The sequence below is a fragment of the Cynocephalus volans genome, chromosome 4 (genome assembly GCF_027409185.1).
Source record: "Cynocephalus volans isolate mCynVol1 chromosome 4, mCynVol1.pri, whole genome shotgun sequence".
NCBI lineage: Eukaryota > Metazoa > Chordata > Mammalia > Dermoptera > Cynocephalidae > Cynocephalus > Cynocephalus volans.
Genome location: NC_084463.1, coordinates 144,660,605 through 144,683,958, shown reverse-complemented (window position 1 = coordinate 144,683,958; position 23,354 = coordinate 144,660,605). Strand labels below are relative to the sequence as shown.

General features: G+C 35.7%; 1 protein-coding gene across 5 annotated transcripts in view; it reads left to right on the top strand.

The window, feature by feature from the left end:
• Window positions 1–23,354, top strand: part of PHF21A (PHD finger protein 21A) — a 170,936-nt gene that overhangs the window by 4,648 nt on the left and 142,934 nt on the right. Inside the window, exon 3 of one of the 5 annotated variants that reach the window (XM_063093238.1) lies at window positions 10,856–10,900. The exons of the other annotated variants lie outside the window; for them this stretch is intronic. The gene's annotated coding sequence lies outside the window, so the exon portion shown is untranslated. The remainder of the gene's footprint in view (window positions 1–10,855; window positions 10,901–23,354) is intronic. 5 annotated transcript variants of the gene reach the window in all.

The window sequence follows — 23,354 nt, the reverse complement described above, 5'->3', positions numbered from 1 at the left end:
TTTAGTGAATATTTAAGTTCCTGGACTGTGATATAGATTCTTATTAACACACAGAGTAACAGATGTCATGGTTTAAGTTTTGATTGTTTTTATGGATTCTGTTAACTTCCTGAAAAATTCTTACTGACTAAAGCTTTCAAGCTTGTTTCACAGTGAAAAAAATGTGTTAATATTAGGTACACATGTATATCATTTCTGATTTTCTATTTTAGAAGGGTGCGTGAGGAAATGACTACTCAGATCTAGAAGAATGCGCTGAAATATTTTTGTGTAAAAATAACCCAGAAGTTTAAAGGCTTGAGTTGCAGTTTTCTTAATAGATTCTGCTCACAAATTTGGGATAGAAAATTAAAAAAATAAAATAGAGATAATTGGGAGTCCCTGTGTTTATGAGCATATCAAAAGGTGTAGTATCTTAAATTTTAGAAGTGACTGTTCTTTATGAAATAGCCCCAATTAGATAGTAAATATAGAAACTTCTGTGAAGAGTGAGAAAAATGTTTATCTGTTTAGATAAAAATGAAACCTCTCAGGGTGATATTAATTTTTTCATCCTACAGACAGTGAATACTAAAACTTTTTTGTGAAGAAATACTGAAGTTAAGATTACATTAATGTGCTTTTAAATTTCACATCCTTAGTATTTTATTGCTGAAGGCTTTGTATTTAATTGCCATTCAAAGGGAGAAAGGAAGGAATTAAAGTTTTAGGTCTCAGACCTTTGACAGAATTCCTTTATATCTATATTCAGAACTGATTTCTTGAAATTTGTTTAAATTTTCATGTTATTTTGTGCTGGGAAATAGTCATGATTTTCTGTTGACTTCTCAGGAACTTTTGTACTTGGGCTTTTTTGTAGGCCTAAGTATTTTTTAGGTGCATAGCAGCACATTTTGGTTACATTAACTTTACAGTTTTATATTTTTTGCTGCTTTGAGATTTTTTAAAAGAGGTAATACGTTAACACTACATACATTTATTGTAGATAATTATTTCTTAAATAGTATATGTTTTCTTTGTTGTTTGTGTGTATATAAGGCCATATTATTTTGTAGGCTTTCATATAATTCTTCGTGTATTAAATTTTTGAGTAGTTATCTTTTGTAGGATGTTGAAATAGACTTTTAGGAATAACTTTTCTATTACTTGTCTTTCAATTCAGTCTTAAACTGGGGTGATGGGGAACTCCTCAGTAGTAGAGATTATATGTGAGGCTTTTCTAAAGCAACTTTCTTACATTAGACTCTTGTGTGGCAGTTTGAATACCCCTCCACTTCTCTCCTTCCAGTATCCTGCAAGTCCACACCACAACCTCCCTCCCCTGCCTTTTTTTTTTTTTTTTTTTTTTTTTTGATAAAAAGAAGTTAGTGAGTAGGTCTTGGTTGAAGAAGACTATTCTTCCCTATATTTTGGAATTTGCTACAGAAATATTTTCTGCTTTTTTAAGTAGCTAAGAAAGTGAACCAGTAATATGGAAATAGGAAGAGGATGGGGCCTAACGGGTTGATGATCTAGGCTTTATTTTGACTTGGTTAGTGGGCCTAGGGGAAAAAAATAACTTAAACACAGAAGCCAAAAAGATGGGTTTTGTTTTATTGTTTTGGCTGCATTGAGAATACAAACTGTCAGTACTTGAGGAGAAGGAGCAGCAGAAAGGAATTGATTTTTTTCTGCTGCAGATCCAAGTATTGTTAACCATGTGCATCTCTAAGGCGGCATACTTACAAATCAAACAGTAGTTTATTCTTTCACTCATTTAAAAGAATCCTAAACTGTTTTTGTTTTTTTTTAAATTTTAAATAAGTACCAAAAACTTCAGGGTTATGACAATAATTTCCAGATAAAAGTGGATGATAGTAACCATGGCAACTGCTATCTCTGGCCTTATGGACAGTATGTTGTATTGATGAAGCTTCAGATCCTTTAGTAGCCTGTCACTTTTATGGTGAAATGTAGTAGCATGTGTTGCAGGTGATTTTTAGCTGGATTGTGTTAAATTTGTGTGCTGGCTTATCTTTCCTTGTTAGGAATTTCTTGGACTGTATTCCACAGCATGTTTGTGAAGGTGCTGTTGCCTGAAAATAACCCACCACCTGTGTTAGGCCTCCTGATGCAGATTTCATTTAGTTCTTTCTCAGCCTCCTTCCACAGTCTTGCAGAAAATAGGGGTGTGTGTAGGTATAGACATAAATTACAGCTCAAACTTATCAGTTTGGGTTTGGACATGTTATTTATTGATAGCTTGAAAAAATCTTTTATGTTTTCAAAAGAGGATAATGGATGAGAGAAATGGGCCTATAGGTGGAATATTTTTTTTAAGTGTTCTTTCAAGAAATTTGTGTGTGTGTGTGTGTGTGTATGTAGGTAGGGGTGAGGAATGCAGGGCATAAACATTGAGTAAGGACTTGACAAAAGAGGAACTTCAGTATTTTTTGTTTGTTTTTGTGATGGTGTATGTGTTACTCTAAGAGTATGTTTCCTAGGGGGCAGTACTAGAGTATTGGAAATGTTTGCTTGTTAAGGATTAAGAAAAAATTATTTGTAAAATATATCTTGAATAACTGTTAAAAAGAAACAGGGTAAAACAAAACATTTCTGGGGGCCGGGGAGTGGCAGATAGAGAATGTTGAAACTGATCCAACCAAACTTAAAAAAATTCAGAAATTCCTTTTTCCATCATATCAAATATTTTTGCCTTTTAAGCATTTTTTCATATCCTGTTCCTATATAAGGTTTTTCTAATGTGAAAATGTTGATCTAAATATTAGTTGATAGTCCATCCCTAATGCAAGTAAAAAAAGAATTGTGTGTGTGTGTGTGTATACTTTTTCTAATATGTGTTAGAGAAACTGTGTGCCGGAACAGGAAAGAAACAAATTAGATCTAAGTTTGATTAGACCCTGATAATAAGATCTAGTCAAATTGTGCTAGATAGTTCAGACTTTCTTGAAACTTGCTGTGATAGGGTGAAGTGGTTTACTTACTACAAGTCCCAGGATGCATTGCGGTTTTTTGCTTAACTTCAGATTAGTGCATTGCATGCTGGGACCTGTAGTTAATTTAAACAGCATGGGGAACCCTTCCCTCTTATCTACTCCATTTTATACACAGCTTCCCAAGCCTCTAAGAACTTTCTGTTAAGTACAGTTTGATTATTAATATCAAGATTATTATGCTGTTGAAATTCTAAAATGAGTCTTCAGAAACAGCCTAGTGTTTTGTTTACCTTAGATTACTTTATTGTGCATTTTATCAGCTATTATAAGATTTACATGTAAAGTAACAGATATTTTCAAAGCTTGACTTAGCATTTCAAAATTATTTTCATGTGTGTGTGATATAGGTCTCCTGATAATTATAGCATCATTGATTGCTAGTGTGGGTGGGCATTAGGAGCCTCTTATTTTCAGGCCTGATATGTATGCTGTTCCCCCCACCTTTTATTTAATGATGACAGTTATTCAGTAAAGTAGATGGAAAGTTTTTTTGTGCCAGTATTTAAAATCAGAGTTCTGTGATTCTTCTGTAATAAGTGTCAACATCTTGAATATAAGTACCCTGTAACTGGAAGACAAATTCCTGAAAGTAATTGTTGTTTTAGTGTTAGTACTCACAGATGTAGTCTGAAAGATAGAGAAAAAGATGAGATTTCTTTTTGCTTGTATTTTTATTTGTAAAACTTAAATTTTTTTCTTTTGAGGGATCTACTATTTTCGCTTTATTAACTAATATGAGAGGACTCTTGCAGGGATTAAATGTTAAAATCTGTGAATGCTTAGCACAGTGCTTGGCACATAATAAGGGCTTAGTAAATGTTTAGAATTAGCAGTAGTAGTAGTTATTGTTATTAAAAAATAATGACATGCTTCATATTTTTTCCTCACTTTTTACATTATAATTTGATCAGAAGCCCATGTTGTTCTAATAAGACCTTGAGATTTTTGGCTTATGGTAATAATGTGGAAGTTTCTTACAATATTTTGCTGTGTGTAAAATGTCCTTGCACCTCAGTTTCTCAGTGTAGTGTATGTCCGAAGTCAGACAACCAGCCAGTAGCAGAATTTTGACCAGGATTCAGCTCTGCCTATCCAATACTCATTGCCACTGTACCACAAGCCTCTGGTTTACTTTAGAAAGTTCAAAAGCTAATGAAAATTCCTTTGTTCATTATGTTTGTACTGGTAGAATATCCATACTAGTTGATTGGTGAAAATAAGATGCTACACAAATGCTCTTGTGTCACAGTGTATGTAACGCTGGAAAAATTCTCTTGTGTTTAGAAGCTTGTGCTAGTCTATCACCACAGTTCACAGTGTTACAGGATTGATGTATTGGAGGCTGGAGAGCAGTTGCAGAAAGAAAATGTTTTCAGGTCTGTGGGTTGTACTTAAAATGTTAGGTTCAAGAAAATCTTAAGTCTTTACACTATTTTTCTCTTTTAGAACACTGACTTCTTTTAGGCTCTTAAACGTGTAGGATATTTTTATTTGCATGACTGATCCCTTTTAGCTGTTTGAGGTGGGAAAGGGATGCTGAAAGTCTTGAAAAATGTAAGCATAAGTTGCGATGTGTGAGCTTTAGTTTGAATATACACAGAAGCAGGGAAAGTGTCTTTCTTACCTGCTTGGCCAGTATCTATTCCAGCTTTTTCCCTTGTGCGGAGTTCCTAGAATATTATTGCTGAGGGCTGCTATGTTTGTTTAAGAAAACTCTGCCAACAAACCAATACATTGTAGTATTACTAACCTTTTTTCCTCTTCATAATTGTAATTTAAAATTTGTTAGCTTGTATCTTAGACATTAAACAAATTCTTTAGACATCTCAGAAATTTACAGAATCTGGTCTGATATGCTTCCACATTATAAATTGTTTTATTTATTTTATATCAATTTATCTTTTCAAGACCTAATATTAAAATGAAATAAATTCAGCTGTTACAAATAAGTTAATTACAAAGGGCTTAAGTATAAGGAGAAAAATGGTCTCTGGTATTAATTAGCCAATACAGAAAATAGTAGATTTGGATGAATTCTCCTTCTGTATATTTCATCATTATACATAGTTATATAATTCCTGAAATACTAAAGTTGGAGCTATAGAGAAGAAATAAGGAAGGTAAAACAGCCATGTAATTCACTATAGAATCTTCTGACAGTTCTAAATTGTTGAGCACAGTTTTCTGTGTTTTCTATGAAATGTCCCAGACCAGTGTATGTGAAACAGTTGTGATGGTGTCAGAAGACCAGTCCTGTCACTTAACTGTACACTCTTAGGAAATTCAACCTTGCTGGGCTTTAAATTTCCTGGTGGTAAAATGGGAATAGTAATAAGAACCTGCTTCAGTATGCTGTTAAAAGGATTAAGTGAGATAATACTTATGAATGCACATTAGATAAAGTAGTATATATATAAATTGAATTTTCAATCACTAGTAAATGCCTAAATTTAAAGTATTCGTCTATGTCATGTTAATAATATTAATATTATAAACTTTCACATATATGAGTTAGAATAAAAATTTAAAAAATTAGTGATCCACTCCAGGAGACAAGTAGACGTGTTTTTCTGTGTTTACAGCATAGTTCTTGACAATATACGCTGATACATTTGTATGTATTTTATAACATAGATATCATAAATGTACTGGTGTGTTGTGGGAATGAAATGTTTTAATTATGGGCTTTTATATTGAGAAATATTTTTATGTGTTAGTAAATAAGCTTACAAAAATTATATATCTGTTTTTTGAGGAATGACATAGATACAGATTTTAAGTGTTTGGTGAGTTGTGAACAGTATTTGTACCTTAGGGTTATCTGTTGTTATTAATAATATTAATAATAATACTAGTTTAACATTTACTGAGTGTCTGTATGTATAGTGCTAAGCCTTTTTATATGTCAGATCACATTTAATTTTAATCCTCACAGCAATATTCTGAGGATTTACTATTATTATCCTACCTGCATTTTACAGGTGAGGAAATGGAGGTTTCTCTAAGATTACATAGGTAGTAAATGATACAACCTGGATTCAAGCCCAGGTTTGATTCCTGAGCCCCAGCTCTTAAGTGTCCATAATGCTCTACTAAACTGTGTAATTCCCATAGAAACCTAGAAAATGAATTACTAAAGAAGTTTACAAGTTACTGAAATGGCCACATATGTGATATGTCATTTTGAAACCAATTTCATGTTGATTTTGGTTGGATTAAGTTGAATATTTTGGAAATAGTAAGCATTGGAGTGGAATAGAAATGAAGGCATTTGAGACAGTGCTTCTTGTTCATCCCCGTATGCCCATTGCTAAGTACAGTACCTAGCGTGGAGTGGGGTGTGATATCTATTAAAAATTGGAAGTTGGGCACTTTGGCATGGTCAGTTATTTTATACATTTTCTTAGTAGGTACAAATAGTTTACATTCATTATTTCAGTCAGTCCCTGTGTAATTGTCAACATTTTACAGTGTTAGATAAGTGTCCTTTCTTTTAAGAAAAATTGCAAAAGCAAATGCATCTGAGTTATGAAAATAATTCTAGCAGTGTAGATATATATAAAGTAGAAAATTAATTATCCCATTCCCATCCTACTTTTAAATGTTTCCTGTGCATTTATGTATGTGTAATATATATATGTACACATACAGTATGCATTTAAAAAATAAGTGGAATTATACCATAATACTCTCTTGAAGTTTACTTTTTTCAAGTGCCTGTTTTAAAAACTTGCTTGATTTTGAAAATCGGGCTCATGTGGGAAGTGGGAGTGAGGTTGGAGGAAGAGAGATCAGTAAGATTTATACATTATTATAAACCTAATGCCCTAGACTAATTGTTAACTATGGGGCAAGAAGCATTTTAAGTTTTTTTTATTTGAGCCTCATGCCTTATTTAGAAATGGTCATTGTTATTTTTAAAACTTTAGAAAACATTAACCAGTTTAAAATGAAAACATTGTTTCTGTCCTACACAACTAGTTTAGGAGGCATCATTTCAGAATTAAATTCTACTAGTTTATTCTGGTAGCTACTTATAAAGAGAGCAATTGTGTTTTAGATAGCTTTTTTTTTTTTTTTTTTTTTAAAATACTGGTAGTCTCTCTTCTTGGTTGTTAGGAAGTGTTCATTCAACATTTACGTAGTAGACTTTTAAAACTAAGGTAATAGTTGATAAAAACTCAAACCCGTACTACTTAATTGGCATAAGGATAACCTTGCATAGGAATTAATCCTGATCTTCATGTCTTCATGCATGTCTGACCTCACCCTCATCACCTACCCCTACTCATTCAACCACTACCAGATGCTAGGCTAATAACTCAATATTTTTTGAAATAGTAAAGGGAAAAAAAGGTAAATTATTTGAGTGCTATTCATTTTTCTGGCACTGAAAAGACATACTCAAGGCCTTATAATCTACATTAAGTATAAATCTTTTGATTCTGGCTTTTAGAGTTTTAACTTGTTGCTAAGGTTATTAGTCATAATTCACCTTTGTAATTTTTAAATTAAAAGATTCTATTATGTAGGTAATAAAAAGTTTTTCATTATCCAAGTTTTAAAAAAAGCCTTTCTAGTCCTAGAGTATATATTCTTTGCATTTGAGGTGCTTTATGCTTCTTTACACCTACATTTAGTGAAGTGCTGAAGACTTGCCTTAAAATTCTAAGAATTAGAACTGATAGGGTATAGCAGTTTATTTAAACTGTAGCGCAGTCAACGTTTTAACCAGCCAAGCTGAGAGTATTTCTCATTGGTAGTATTCATAAATATGCTCTTCATTTTGAGTGGCTCAGCCCTAGAGAGTATTTTGTTATTCTTCATAATAATCTTGTAAGTGTAGAAAGGGCTCAGTTAATGTCATGGATGGTGAAACTGAGGCAGAGACAAGAATTTGAATAAGTTAATGGCAGAGCCTAGCTTTCCTAACTTTTTAATTCTTTTTTCTGTTGCCTTGGCTTTTAGTCCTGAAACTTTAAAAAATTATGGCCACCAGAAAATGTAGTCTGAACTAGTATTTTAGTTATGTTACCAAACATGCAGGAGAGTTGAAATTTTAAAAGGGATGAGATTTTAAATTGTAAGTTGTAATAATTTCTTCCTGTGGCTCCTTTCCTTGGGGTGTTCATACTACTTGGAGACTAGACCATTCTTCCTTCAGAAGAGACACCCATGGGGACAGCTGGAGGACAGTTGGTAAAAGATGTGGGGCTTTTAAGTTGGAGTGATCTTCTACAGCTTTTTAATTTTAAAGAAACAGCCTTTCTTTTCATGAAAGGCTGAAAGATTGAGAGTAAAGACCTTGAGAGAGGTGAGCTTAAAAGACAGAAGTATAAGCCTTATTTGTTTTCTTCAGAGATGACCAAGGGGAAAAGGCTACCTACCCTGATAGCTCCTACTCTCGTTGAGATGGCAGTGCCTTTTTCTGTTGTTGTTAGGCAGTTTAGAGAATGCAGGATAGCTTGGTAAGCGTCTTCTCTGTGCCTGATATGACGCAACATCGTAGAGTATGCAGCATGCATGTTAAGTACAAGTGGTTGTATTTGGCTTGTTGCTGCAGCATTTTTTGAGGATGTCTTAAAAATCAGTTATCACTGGATAGAGTTTGATATGTGCAAATTGTTGAAATCACCATTTCATGGAGACCAAACTTTATAACTTGAATTATTCTATTTAGTATTTGTTTACTTCTCCCCCAACCCCTCAACACTTCAGAGCAGAATTCTTTTTCTGAAAGGAACAGATGCTGTTAACTTATCAGGACTTGATACTAAAAAGCGTACAAAAATCTTTGTGCTGTTTATTTTCTTTATTTAATCTATATGCAAAGCATATTGTAATTATTGCTGTTAGAGGGTTTTAAGATGATGGTTCCTCCCCATCCTTTTTGTGCTCAGGGGAGATAGATTAGGAATGCCAAATTGACAACTTGGTATAAAGAAATAATGACCACTGAAATAAAACAGGAGTTCAAATAAAAAGCAAACCAGATACAAATGTAGAATGAAAATATCTTTTAGTAAAATGTTAGCATGCTGTACTTGGAACAGATGCCACATTAATTCAAAAGAGAGCCCAGAAAATGTGGCAACTTTACGATGTCAATGGAGGGAGCTGCAGTAGTTCTTGTTTTCATTGTGTCAAGTTCTCACTACCTCCAGGTCCAGTCTTGTTTTTTATATTTATTTTCTGTAAATATTACATGTTAACATGCAAATATTAAATCCATGCTTAATATTTTTATTTGTGTAATTAAATACATTGTCATACTAGTAGATCTTAGGGTAAAAAGCCCCATAACTTATAATTCAACAGTAATTTTTTGTTTTAAATATGTGTATCAAGATATTTGGAATCTCAGGCAAAAGTTGACTTTTCTTTGCACCCTTCAAGGCACATTTATGATAAGAAGATAGTCTAAGAATTGAGTCTTTCAAAGAGGCTTATTGCTTTTTAAATGTAGAATTTGGACAAGTTACAAAATTATGAGAATTTTGCATTTAATTTTTTCTCATTTAAATTTATAGTTATCATTGGACATTTGTTATGATTTTTAAGTAGCTTAGACTCATTCATTCCTTTTGTGGTGTTTTTTATGTTGTTTGGGAAGAAGGGTTGATGGAAGTGTACTATGCACACTTGGATATTTCCAGCGTGACATTCATTTTATAGAAGATTGCACTGGGACATCTCTGAATTGCCTGTTTCTTGCAGTGCATGGTTAGTGTGGGTCTGAGTGTAGAGAGAGGTGGGCTGGGGGCTCTTAACTGGATTTACAGTGTGCCACTTCCTGAGCAGTGCAATGATCTAATCACCAAGGGCATATCCTGTGTGCCTGTAAAGAAGTCTGGTGCTCATGCTTAGTAAAAAGCACTACTAGTCCTCTCAATTAATCTAACCTTACAATTTAGTAATTTGGTGAAAAGGTTATAAGTTTTGTTTTTATGTAATTCAGGAGAAGGAAGCTTTTAGCATGACAGTAGTGCACAGTGGTTTAGAGTATTGGTACTGGAACCATTCTGCATGGGCTCAGATCCTAGCTGCCACACATTAGCTCTGTGACCATGGCCAAATCACTTTGCCCCCTGTGCCTCTGCCTCAGTTTCTTCATCTGTAAAATGTGAAAAATAATAGTGCTCATCTTCTGAGGTTGTTATGAGGAATAAATGAGTTAATGTATAAACCAATAGAAGTGCCTGACATATAATAAGTACTAAATAAATAATACTTAACTTTAGTTCTCTGCTTCTTTCTTTCCTTCTTAAGAGTTGAGACAAATGTTGCATGTTGGGAAAAAGGCCTGAGCTTTGGAGTCTGACCCCTGAGTTGGAATCTCAGTACAACCACTTAAAGTTGGATGTGTGGCTTGGACTAATTTTTTAAGCTCCTTTCAATAAAGATGTATCATGTACATGCTGCATACCAACGACTGTGCTGGTCATTTGGACTTCAGTTTCTTCATCTGTGATATAGGAATGATAATGCCAACCTCCTAGAGTTTCATGTGAAGATACAATGAGGAAATCTTAAAGACACTTGATAAATGATAGCTGTTGTTGCCATCATTATTGTTATTGTTACCATCCCACAAAAAGTTTATGGGAAAAGAGTAAATACGGAACAATTTAGCTGGAAGGGCAAAGGTCCCCCCTCCCAAACCCTTGAAATGCTATGGTGAGAACAGTTATGGATGATAAAATTGTATCTAATGAGTTCTTATTTGTGAATACTTCCTGGAGAAATAGAAAATACATGGGAATATGTCAGTTCTAAAAGAGCCTTTTAAAAATATTTCAGGGCACTTTATATTAATTATATTTATATTTATTAATATAAGCTTTTCTTTTTTTCCCCAGCAGCTAGCTAGTGAGACCAGCACCAAGATACTGATACAGTTAATAGTAAGTTACTTAGCATGAAATCAGTAGTAGGCTAGCTAGGCTTTGTAACTCAGAACTGTCTAAAATACTAATTAGCTGGTCAGTCCATTGGGCCTGACAGATTGTATATGTTTAACCCTTGAGAACTCATGCTTGTGTGTAATAACTAATGGAAACAATTGTAGAACCCCAGAGATATAAAAGAGGCACACAGATGCTTTCTAGTAACAGTGGGCACAGTTAATTTGTTTTCTGATATTAGACGTTTTGTGTCTGTGAAATTTCTTCTAATCTGGGGCTTGGTCTCTTCTTACGGTAATTGTTATTTTCTTTCTGTATTTAATTGTCATAAGCTACTTATATTGAGCCTAGAAACTAGGCCTGAGAACAAGTTGGTTATGAGGAAAGCCACAGTGATCTTCCCGGAATTGAGGGGTTTTTTGGTAAAGAATTGAGTTTTTAATATGCCCATTAGAACGTATGTGTATACTTATCTATGTATGTTTCTATCTGTTCTCCTGTGTATCTATCTTTCAGTCTATCTCCCTGTTTCCATATCAATCTGTCTTGTAAGTGAAACCACTAATTGAAGGAAGGGGAAAGATCATTAAGTGTGAAATAGAATTAATTTTACTTATTCACTACTGATTTGGATCTGAAACTTTTTTGATCTTTCATCTGGGTAGGTTTTTTTTTTTTGGATTTAATAAATGTATTTGTAATTGTTTACCAAAACATCCTGAATATGGTATATGTTATCACTGGTGAGCATTTGAGTTAAAGTAGCATAACAACTTCCATTAACTTTTTGTTCTCATTTACCCAACTGCACCATTTGATAAAGGCCTCGTAGGTGAATACATTTAGTATATTTTATTTTGTCCATGTTCCTAAAACATTGGTTCTGCTTTTTGAGCAGAAATTACAACCAGTTTGTTTTGGTAAAGTGCTGTACTTAGATCAACAAATATTTTAAAAATTAAGCAATTTTATTTTATTTTATTTATTTAATTTTTTTACAAATATAAAAGAAACACTAAAGAGTTTATTCAATTGTCAGTGAGCAAACCAGTAAGATGTTAAGGCCGATTCAAAAAGCATTTAAAGTAATGGATATTTATAGAAAAGTTAATAAGGGAAAGTTAGAATAAGATTGCTGGATTTGATACAGAAGTGGTTTTTGTGTTCTATTCAGTTCTGTAAGCTTTGAGGCTATTTATTCTTTTTTTTCTTTTCTTAATTTTATTTTATCGATATACAATGTGGTTGATTATTGTGGCCCATTACCGATACCTCCCTCCCTCCTCCCTCTCCCCCCTCCCTCCCGACAATGTCCTTTCTGTTTGCTTGTCGTATCCACGTCAAGGAATTGTAGTTGTCATGTCTTCTTCACCCCCCCCATTTGTGTGTGTGTGTGTGTGTGTGTGTGTGTGTGTGTGTGTGTGTGAATTTATTTATTTATTTTTAGCTCCCACCAATAAGTGAGAACATGTGGTATTTCTCTTTCTGTGCCTGACTTGTTTCACTTAATATAATTCTCTCAAGGTCCATCCATGTTGTTGCAAATGGCAGTATTTCATTCGTTTTTATAGCTGAGTAGTATTCCATTGTGTAGATATACCACATTTTCCGTATCCACTCATCTGATGATGGACATTTGGGCTGGTTCCAACTCTTGGCTATTGTAAAGAGTGCTGCGACGAACCTTGGGGAACAGGTATACCTTCGACTTGATGATTTCCATTCCTCTGGGTATATTCCCAACAGTGGGATAGCTGGGTCATATGGCAGATCTATCTGCAATTGTTTGAGGAACCTCCATACTATTTTCCAAAGAGGCTGCACCATTTTGCAGTCCCACCAACAATGTATGAGAGTTCCTTTTTCTCTGCAACCTCGCCAGCATTTATCGTTCAGAGTCTTTTGGGTTTTAGCCATCCTAACTGGGGTGAAATGGTATCTCAGTGTAGTTTTGATTTGCACTTCCCGGATGCTGAGTGATGTTGGGCATTTTTTCATATGTCTGTTGGCCATTTGTATATCTTCCTTAGAGAAATGCCTACTTAGCTCTTTTGCCCATTTTTTTTAAAAATTTTATTTTGTCGATATACATTGTGGCTGATTATTGTTGCCCGTCACCAAAACCTCCCTCCCTCCTTCCCCCACCGATGTCCCCTCTGTTTGCTTGTTGTATCAACGTCAAGTAATTGTGGTTGTTATATCTTCTTCCCCCCCCTCGGTTTTTTTTTTTTTGTGTGTGTGTGTGTGTATGAATTTATATATTAATTTCTAGCTCCCACCAATAAGTGAGAACATGTGGTATTTCTCTTTCTGTGCCTGACTTGTTTCACTTAATATAATTCTCTCAAGTTCCATCCATGTTGTTGCAAATGGCAGTATTTCATTCGTTTTTATAGCTGAGTAGTATTCCATTGTGTAGATATACCACATTTTCCGTATCCACTCATCTGATGATGGACATTTGGGCTGGTTCCAACTCTTGGCTATTGTAAAGAGTGCTGCGACGAACATTGGGGAACAGGTATACCTTCGACTTGATGATTTCCATTCCTCTGGGTATATTCCCAACAGTGGGATAGCTGGGTCGTATGGTAGATCTATCTGCAATTGTTTGAGGAACCTCCATACCATTTTCCATAGAGGCTGCACCATTTTGCAGTCCCACCAACAATGTATGAGAGTTCCTTTTTCTCCGCAACCTCGCCAGCATTTATCATTCAGAGTCTTTTAGATTTTAGCCATCCTAACTGGGGTGAAATGGTATCTCAGTGTGGTTTTGATTTGCATTTCCTGGATGCTGAGTGATGTTGAGCATTTTTTCATATGTCTGTTGGCCATTTGTATATCTTCCTTAGAGAAATGCCTATTTAGCTCTTTGCCCATTTTTTAATTGGGTTGTTTGTTTTTTTCTTGTAAAGTTGTTTGAGTTGCTTATATATTCTGGATATTAATTCTTTGTCAGATGTATATTTTGCAAATATTTTCTCCCACTCTGTTGGTTGTCTTTTAACTCTGTTAATTGTTTCTTTTGCTGTGCAGAAGCTCTTTCGTTTGATATAATCCCATTTGTTTATTTTTCGTTTGGTTGCCCGTGCTTTTGGGGTTGTATTCATGAAGTCTGTGTCCAGTCCTATTTCCTGAAGTGTCTCTCCTATGTTTTCTTTAAGAAGTTTTATTGTTTCAGGGTGTATATTTAATTCTTTAATCCATTTTGAGTTGACTTTAGTGTATGGTGAAAGGTGTGGGTCTAGTTTCATTCTCCTGCATATTGATATCCAGTTCTCCCAGCACCATGTGCTAAAGAGGCAGTCTCTTCCCCAGTGTACAGGCTTGGTGCCTTTATCAAAGATCAGATGGCTGTAGGTGTGTGGGTTGATTTCTGGGTTCTCTATTCTATTCCATTGATCAGTGTGTCTGTTTTTATGCCAGTACCATACTGTTTTGGTTATTATAGCTTTGTAGTATAGTTTAAAGTCAGGTAGTGTTATGCCTCTAGCTTTATTTTTTTTTGCTCAGTGTTGCTTTGGCTATGCGTGGTCTTTTGTTATTCCATATAAATGTCTGGATAGTTCTTTCCATTTCTGAGAAAAACGACATTGGAATTTTGATGGGGATTGCATTGAATTTGTATATCACTTTGGGTAGTATGGACATTTTGACTATGTTGATTCTTCCAATCCAAGAGCATGGGATATCTTTCCATCTTCTTGTATCCTCTCTGATTTCTCTCAGCAGTGGTTTGTAGTTCTCATTATAGAGATTTTTCACCTCCTTGGTTAACTCAATTCCTAAGTATTTTATTTTTTTGGTGGCTATTGTAAATGGGCAGGCTTTCTTGATTTCTCTTTCTGCATGTTCACTATTGGAGAATAGAAATGCTACTGATTTTTGTGTGGTGATTTTGTATCCTGCTACTGTGCTGAAATCATTTATTACCTCCAAGAGTTTTTTTGTAGAGACTTTAGACTATTCGATATATAGGATCATGTCATCTGCATACAGGGACAGTTTGACTTCATCTTTTCCAATCTGGATGCCCTTTATTTCCTTCTCTTCTCTGATTGCTCTGGCTAGTACTTCCAACACTATGTTGAATAGGAGTGGTGAGAGTGGGCATCCTTGTCTAGTTCCTGTTCTTAAAGGAAAAGCTTTCAGCTTTTCCCCATTCAGGATGATATTGGCAGTGGGTTTGGCATATATGGCTTTAATTATGTTGAGATACTTTCCGTCTATACCTAACTTATAGAGGGTCTTTGTCATGAATGAGTGCTAAATTTTATCAAATGCTTTTTCAGCATCTGTAGAGATGATCATATGGTCCTTATGTTTGAGTTTATTAATATGGTGTATCACATTTATTGATTTGCGTATGTTGAACCAAGCTTGCATCCCTGGGGTGAATCCCACTTGATCGTGGTGAATAATTTTATGTATGTGTTGCTGTATTCTGTTTGCTAGTATTTTAGTGAGGATTTTTGCATCTATATTCATCAAGGATATCGGCCTGTAGTTTTCTTTTTTGGTTATATCTTTACCTGGTTTTGGTATCAGGATGATGTTTGCTTCATAGAAAGAGTTCGGGAGATTTGCATCTGTTTCAATCTTTTGGAATAGTTTGTAAAGAATCGGTGTCAATTCCTCTTTGAATGTTTGGTAAAATTCTGCTGTGAGTCCATCTGGTCCTGGGCTTTTCTTTGTTGGGAGCTTTCTGATAACAGCTTCAATCTCCTTTATTGTTATTGTTCTGTTCAGATTTTCTACGTCTTCATGGCTCAGTTTTGGGAGCTTGTGTGTGTCCAGAAATTTATCCATTTCCTCCAGATTTTCAAACTTGTTGGTGTATAGTTGTTTATAGTAGTCTCGAATGATTCCTTGTATTTCAGATGAATCAGTTGTAATATCACCTTTTTCATTTCTAATTTTTGTTATTTGAATCTTCTCTCTTCTTTTTTTTGTTAGCCATGCTAATGGTTTGTCAATTTTATTTATCTTTTCAAAAAGCCAACTTTTTGATTCATTGAACTTTTGTATTGTTTTTTGGGTTTCAATTTCATTCAGTTCTGCTCTGATCTTAATGATTTCTTTCCGTCTGCTAACTTTAGGTTTGGATTGTTCTTGTTTTTCTAGTTCTTTAAGGTGAAGTGTTAGGTTGTTCACTTGCCATCTTTCCATTCTTCTTAGGTGAGCATTTAATGCAATAAATTTCCCCCTTAATACTGCTTTTGCAGTATCCCACAGGTTTTGGTATGATGTATCATTATTTTCATTAGTTTCAATAAATTTTTTGATTTCCTGCTTGATTTCTTCTTGGACCCATATGTCATTAAATAGAATGCTGTTTAATTTCCATGTGTTTGTATTGTTTCCAGAATTTCGTTTGTTATTGATTTCTAGTTTTAATCCATTATGGTCTGAGAAAATACAGGGGATAATTCCAATTTTTTTGAATTTATTGAGACTTGATTTGTGACCTAATATGCGATCTATCCTGGAGAAAGATCCATGTGCTGATGAGAAGAATGAATATTCTGAGGTTGTTGGATGGAATGTTCTGTAGATATCTGCCAAGTCCAATTGGTCTAGAGTATTGTTTAGATCTTGTGTTTCTCTGCTGATTCTTTGCCTAGATGATCTGTCAAATATTGGCAGTGGGGTGTTCAGGCCCCCTGCTATTATGGTGTTAGTGTCTATTTCCTTCTTTAGGTCTAATAGAGTTTGTTTTATAAATCTGGCTGCTCCAACATTGGGTGCGTACATATTTATGATTGTTATGTCTTCTGGATAGATCAAGTCCTTTTATCATTATGTAGTGTCCCTCATTGTCTCTTTTTATGGTTTTTAGTTTAAAGACTACTTTGTCAGATATAAGAATAGCTACTCCAGCTCGTTTTTCTTTTCTGTTTGCATGGTAAATCTTTTTCCATCCTTTCACCCTTGGTCTATGTGAGTCTTTATGGGTGAGGTGGGTCTCTTGAAGGCAGCATATAGTTGGGTCCTCCTTTTTAATCCAGTCAGCCAGTCTGTGTCTTTTGATTGGGGAATTTAAGCCTTTTACATTAAGAGTTGTTATTGAATAGTGTTGATTTATTCCTAGCATTTTGTTGATTGTTGTTTGGTTGTCTTAGGTGTCTTTTGTTCCTTGCTTTCTGATTTACTGGTTGTTTTCTGTGTTTGTTGGTTCCTTAGGTTGTAGATAGCCTTTTTGTTTGTTTGTTCTCTCTTCATGAATGCCATTTTTGTTATACTAGTGGGTTTAGATTTTTCTTGGGTTTTTATGGCAGTGGTAGTTATTTTTCAGGAACCAAACCCAGTACTCCCTTGAGAATTTCTTGTAAGGGTGGTCGTGTGGTGGTGAACTCCCGCAGTTTTTGTTTGTCTGAGAAATATACTATTTGCCCTTCATTTCGGAAGGATAGCCTTGCAGGGTAGAGTATTCTTGGCTGACAATCTCTGTCTTTTAGTATTTTGAATATATCATCCCATTCCTTTCTGGCTTTTAGGGTTTGTGATGAAAAGTCTGATGTTAGCCTGATTGGGGCTCCCTTATAGGTGCTTTGACGCTTCTCTCTTGCAGCTTTTAAGATTCTCTCTTTGTCTTTGAGTTTTGCCAATTTGACTATAACATGTCTTGGAGAAGATCTTTTTGGGTTGAATACGTTTGGAGATTGTTGAGCTTCCTGGATCTGAAGGTCTGTGATTTTTCCTATACCTGGGAAGTTTTCTGCCACTATTTTGTTGAATATGTTTTCAATGCCATCTCCTTTTTCCTCCCCTTCTGGAATACCCATGACTTGGATATTTGAGCGCTTAAGGTTGTCTTATATCTCTCTCAGATTTTCTTCCATGCCTTTGATTCTTTTTTCTTTTTTTTTTGTCTGCTTGTGTTATTTCAAACAGCCCATCTTCAAGTTCAGAGGTTCTCTCTTCAACTTCCACAAGCCTGTTGGTTAAACTCTCCGTTGTGTTTTTTATTTCACTGAATAACTTCTTCAGTTCGGCAAGTTCTGCTACATTTTTTTTCAGGGCATTGATTTCCTTGTACATTTCCTCTTTCAGGTCCTGTATTCTTTTCCTCGTTTCATCATGATGTCTAGCTGAGTTTTCTTGTATCTCATTCAGTTTCCTTAGAATTATCCCTCGAAATTCCTTGTCAGTCAATTCAAGGGCTTCTTGTTCTATAGGATCTAGAGCTTGAGATTTATTATCTTTTGGTTGTGTACTTTCTTGATTTTTCGTATTTCTGGTATCTTTTCTTTGATGTTTATTCATTGTGGCAGGGGGTTTCACAGTCCACAGGTTTCACACTATTGACTGACTAAGATGTTGCTGTGGTTGCCAATTTGGTATGGCTACTTCAGTGACTCCCTGTTCCCTGTGCTCTGGCCCGGGCTGCTGGGATACGCTGAGGCACGGCAGAGCGTGTGGTCTCTGCAGCCTCCCCTTCCCCTGCAGGATGTCTCCCTGCGCACTAGGCTGGGCTTGGGATGGAGCCGGGTGGCAGCGGTGAAGTCTACCTGCTGCTGGATTGCGCGGGGCAGCAGCGTGGACCCTGTGGAGTTCCTGCCTCCCCTGCCAGACGACTCCCCGCTCTGTGTGCACTGGGCTGGGCTGGGAATGAAGCCGGGTGGCGGAGGTGAAGCCTGCCTGTTGGATCAGGCAGTGGCGGCCCGTGGGCGTGTGGTCTCTGCGGAGCTTCTGCCTCTCCTGCTGGACGTCTCCCTGTCTCGGCTGCCGGTTGATTTGCTTCCAGCTCCAGGGACGGCGGGTGGGGGCGGGGGGTCAGAAGCCGCAGTCACCATTGCAGCCCGGGGTGACACACGCTGGCTCAGGCCGCCATGTTTCCACATCTGCAACTGCGGCTGGGACGTGGGCCGTGGTGTACCGGCGGGTTGCGCGCACGGGTTGGAGGAAGATTCCCGGTTCTCGGCAGCGTAAAGACACCCTTTCGAAGCCGTTACTTTGCGCTGATTCTGCTACAGCCGCATCTGGCACGGGCCTCAGGCTGCTTCTACTTGTGGTGGAAGAGCGGCAGGCAGCTCTCCTCTTCCGCCATCTTGACCTCCGCATAAGGGGGGTAGCAGCAGTATGGTTAGCCCCCCGGAAGGGAGCTGTTCAGAGTCTTATATAGGGAAAGGAGTTAAGGGGTGGCAGGCCAGCGTCCGAGGCTATTTATTAGTTCTGGAGGCTGGGAGTCCAAGATCAAGACATCAGCAGGGTTGTTTCTTCTGAGGCATCTCTCCTTGGCTTGTATATGGCTGTCTTCTCCTTGAGTCTTCACGTGGTCTTTCCCAAAAATTAAGCAATTTTATAGCAGGCTATATAGTTTTCTTTCAGTTAAAAAAATTGTAATGTTACTTTACAATAGATAGAGTAGCCAGTAAATAAAGCTTTGTGATTTTAAAATTAGCATAGCATATGTACAGTACTAAGTTTCCTTTATTTCAGTTGTATACAGGATCTGTAAAAGTTGCTTCATTTGGTCAAATAGAATTGTGGAAAGTTTCAAAGTATATTTTATTTTAATAATTATATGGGTTAGAAATAGACTCTACAAGTATCTTTGGGGTTGATTTTAAGAATTATACAGTTTTGAAAATCAGTTTGTCCCTGCTCAGTTTTTAAAAGCTGTTGCCACTTTTAACAGGGGTGAATTCCTTTTATAGCTGTGCAGGACCCTGTCAGGTCAGTGGTGCATTAGCTACTATCTAGAGACATGCTACCATTGATTGCCGACACTCCCTCCATTGCCTTTCCTCTCCCCTCTTTTCTGCTTACTATCTCTTTGCTGGCTCTTCTTTTTGTACACTATCCCCTCCAAAGCCACTGCCATTTTATTTCTGTTTCTCTTAAAAACAAAACACCATTGTAATTATTAGTTGTTAAAGGGGGAGAGCTGTTATCAAGATTTCAAAGCTTTAACAGTTTATGGGGACCCCCCACCCCCATTTTGGGCCATCACTTTGCTTGTGAAGTAACTGAATATTTATGAAACAGTTTATATGCGAACTAAGGGAGAGAACAGAAAAATACCTTTTTACCTCAGAAACTGCTGTATTTTCTGGTAGGGGGTGAGATAGAGGAATAGTTGGGTAGGGGCAGGCTTGTTACTTAACTTAAGATAAGCATTAATTTATTAGATTGCTTTCTGTAGTCCTGTGGACCTAATTGGAGAAGAAAATGGAAATTTTGGTGTTGCTGATTCTCAAAGTATTTTGTTTTAACAATATAGAGAGCTAGAATTTCTTTCTTTGGTTTTTAAGATACAAAATATGGTGATGATGCCTTTTATTAATTATTGATCTTTTACATTTCATTAGTTCATAGTTGCAAAACAGCACATCTTTTCCTTTCCAGATTTCTCTAGGTTTTGAATTGTTACCTGAATTGTTTAGTAGGAAAAGTAAAACTTGAAAATGAATTATGGTTACATGTTAGGTTAATGGGTATGTTGGATTTAAATTCAGTACTTCTAAGATCTATCCCAGGCAAGGCATTTCATCCATTATTTAATTACACATAAAAATAAACATATTTGAGATAAAGCCTCAACTTTATAGGGTTTTAACAAACTTGTAGAAATTTGAAAACATATACAAAAATAGAGTCAATAATATAACAAACCCCATGTACCCATTACCCAACTTCAGCAATTATCAGCATTTTGCCAATCTTTATCTGTAGTGTGGAAAACATGCCAGGAAAGTAATTTTATGTTTTTAAAACATCCAGTACAAGTAGATAAATTGGTATACTCAAAGGAAAAGTGTGTAAGAGAATGTTAATTCTTTTCATACATTATAAATCACTTTTAGGATAATATTGTTTTATCTTTTAACTTATTGAAGGTGTCAGAGTCAGCACTGACTTAATGAAGAACCACATTTGCTGGAAAGATTTGTTTTTCTTATCCCTTCTGTCTTTAGAAATTTTAAGATTATTAGTTTTGAATTTACTGTTTAATGAATTGTGTGTCAATTTATGGCTACTGCCTATCTAACTTTTGTATGGTCCACCAATAATGGTCATTTCTAGCATATGCAGGGCAATATTTAAGTTGGCTGAAAGTTGCAAATCACTGAATCTTGTTCTGCACTTCTTCCTTGTACATATTCTATTTCTGTTTAACCTGAGTGTGTGTATTGATTGAGGAATACATGTTATAACTTGTAAGATGGTTTGTTGGTGCGGGAATTTTGACTACTTGCTGTCCTTAGATCTGATAATAGTGACTAGGAACATAAGTTACTTGCTCTATTAGAGTACTAAGTTGTGTGTGTGCTTGCAGTTGTGGCGCCTGTTCATTACTAGTCACTACAAGGTGATGGTAGCCTTATTTCAGAATTTCTTTGGTTTTATTAGTTTAAATTAGACCCATAGGGGTAATTATTCCACGCCAAAGCATGGGGAACATAGTCTGTGGAAGCTGTGCATCCAAACCCCTGTGCAGAGCATTGAAAATGTATCTTTAATATTATGATGTTGTTTGGCAAATTTAGTTTAGTGCAAGGAGTGTACTTATTTAATAGGACCTTTAATAAGCTCCCTCTACACCAAAGATATATTTTTTGAAAATTATATTTAAAAAGACTTTGTAGTATTCCCCAGTAGAGTTAATCTAGAACAGCAAAACCTTCTTAAAATAAAACTTATTCCTTTAACCGGTATTCATTTAAGTGGGTTTCTTATACTTGGTTTCCATGGAAATAGCGAATAGCTAACGTTATTTATAAGGTGGTAGTAAAATAGGGTGCCTAATGGGACTCCCTGCTGCTCTGATGAAGAGACTTATGAAAAAAATCCATGCTCTTGGGATTTTTTTTTTTTAACAAGGTTAATGGAAGCCCTGATTTCAGTTTTCTGTAATAGAACATATTTTTGGTTTTAAAGACTAGCCTTAATATCAAGCAAATAACTTCTTTTTGAGGTCCGTATTGCTTTCACTTTCAAGTTTTAGGACCACTTATTTATCTGCATGGTTGAGGCTTTATGCTTCAGACTCCTGTGTCTGTGTGGTTTTTGTTTCAAAAGTTAAAATCCCCGGCATATTGTAGCTATTTTGGTTTCTCATTGACATTTCAAAGTACAGATAAAAAGTTAAATGTTCATTAACGATAGCAGTGATGATAAAGAATCAATATGTTGGGCTGCATAGATTTTTTTAAAAATATGAATTATATGGAACCATTTTTAGTTTTTAGGCTGTAATAAGTCAGGGGTCTATATTATTTGTGTTGAGAAGATAAACCTGTGTAGTCAGAAAAAAGATTCTCATTTTCTTTGGGGATGGAAATGAGGAAAATCTTAATTTCTCTTTCCTTTTTAGAAAATGGATTGTTGCCAAAGACTTTTAAGTGAAATAATGTTAATTCTTTTAGTCTTTGAAATGTGAATTTGGGATAAACCTTGGCTTTTTCTCACTTCTTTGGTAAGGCCTACTCTTAGTTTTCTAGGCCTACAGCAAAACCTTACATTTCTTAAGATCCTTCAAGTAGTGAAAGAGTATCATTCCCTTTGTGTTTATGTTTGGGGTGTGTGAGTGTGTGTGTGTGTGTGTCTCACTAATTTTTCTATAGCCTGAAAGGCACCTGCTCATTTTCCAGCCTGGTGAGTACAGCAGTGGTATATTGAGAAGTGAGGCAGGATGGAACACAATAAGGTGCTATAATTTTTATTTAGTTAGTTTTGGTCGTCCTTGGCAGCTTGTGATCGTTACCCATTTGTCTGGAAGTACTCTGTGATTATTCTTGGCTATCAATGCAGCAGGAGTTTTCTTCTGTGTTTAAAAGCAAGGATTGTAGTGTATTTAAGGCTCCATCGGGAGAGGAGTTTTTGTTTTGTGTGTATTTCTTTGGATAAGCTTCTGGCTATACTTGTGTTTATTGTGCTTTAATTTTTAAAAATTTGGTTGTTTTAATCCTGTTGAATTTATTTTTGTGAGATATTTCATCTCCAGCAATTTATTAGTTTCTTCTGTGCATGTTGATGCAATTTTATAAAATTTCCTCAGTGTGTTAATTGTTCTTTTAATTTAGCTTTTTTCTTGTATATTTTTAAAATCTGGTGTTTACCAGTGACCTTCCTTAGTGATTTTTATTTGAATTATCTTTGTGCTTTAGAGACATAGGAATTTGGGTCTATTATCCCATTTCTGAGAGAACAACTCCCAGTAGTTGCAGTTAGTGCAGTAGAAAGGGTTTTCACAGATGCAGTACTGGGCATTGATCCTCCTCCTTGGTGCGTATGGTTTATACCCAGAACTCCCATTAGTGTTAATAGGAGACACTTATTTAAATCCCTATACACCAAGATAAGCCCAAACTCTTTTATGATGCCTTATAGATAACTGAGTTTTTTGTTGTTGATGGCAAGAGTTTTGGTCCTGAGTTTAACTGATTATTAAAATAAAGTTTGAGTTATCTTGGGATATGGAGTGATTTACTACGTCTGATCTGTA